Here is a 909-nt window from a genome sequence, read left to right on the forward strand (position 1 = left end):
CAAACCTAGACGTAATGTAATTATTTGACCGCCACCCTGAAAAAAACTACATAATTTAATAGTAACGGTCAGGAATCTAACTTAAATTGATTATGTTATGTTCTCTCACCTTAGTAAAAAGTAATGTTCTAAAGTTCATCAGTGTATTGAGCAAACCAAATCTAGGAATGATACCACTGCAGACAATTTGTTGTTTCAGTGGCTTCCAAATTAATTTCCAATTGTCTCCCATTCTCAGGGCCAAAATTAACTGCATAATGTTGCAAGGTGAAGACGTCAAAAGCAACGGTTGTTTCTGCAGCATCAAAATTAACTGCTATTTTCCTTCTCGTTTGTTCATTAGATAATCTATAGAAACGGGCAAGAAAAAAAAATTAATTACCACTTTCTAAAACACATTGTTTAAAAATTGTCTATTGAAGCAAGTTATAGATGTCTAAGAAATAGAGATGTCTGGGATCTCATTTCCTATTTCTAATTGATAGTTACTTACCAGTTCACTGTCATGAATCTTTTCTACAACAACAGCACATCGTCTTTTTATTCCCAATGGTAAAAAAGCACTTCCATGCTTTCTTTAGGATCATAAGTACACATCTACTTCATGGAGCAAATGAGGAGTGATACAACAGATGCTCCTTAATTTAATGGCATCTGGTGTTTTCTAATGTTCCTGTAAAATGAAATCAATGAAAAAGTATTCAGATACAGTTAGTTTAGCTTCCCTAGTTAAAGTAATGTTCAACCGTTTTTTCTGTTAATATCAAATAAACACACTACATACACTACATATAATACAATAATTTTAAGATATGAAGATACATTCCTATATGGTAGCACTTTTATAAGAAACTTTTTTTGATATCTTCAACTATAAAGCAGTTATTGAAGAAACCCGCTTGCTTGGGA

This window comes from Agrilus planipennis, unplaced genomic scaffold (genome assembly GCF_000699045.2).
Source record: "Agrilus planipennis isolate EAB-ADULT unplaced genomic scaffold, Apla_2.0 scaffold417, whole genome shotgun sequence".
NCBI lineage: Eukaryota > Metazoa > Arthropoda > Insecta > Coleoptera > Buprestidae > Agrilus > Agrilus planipennis.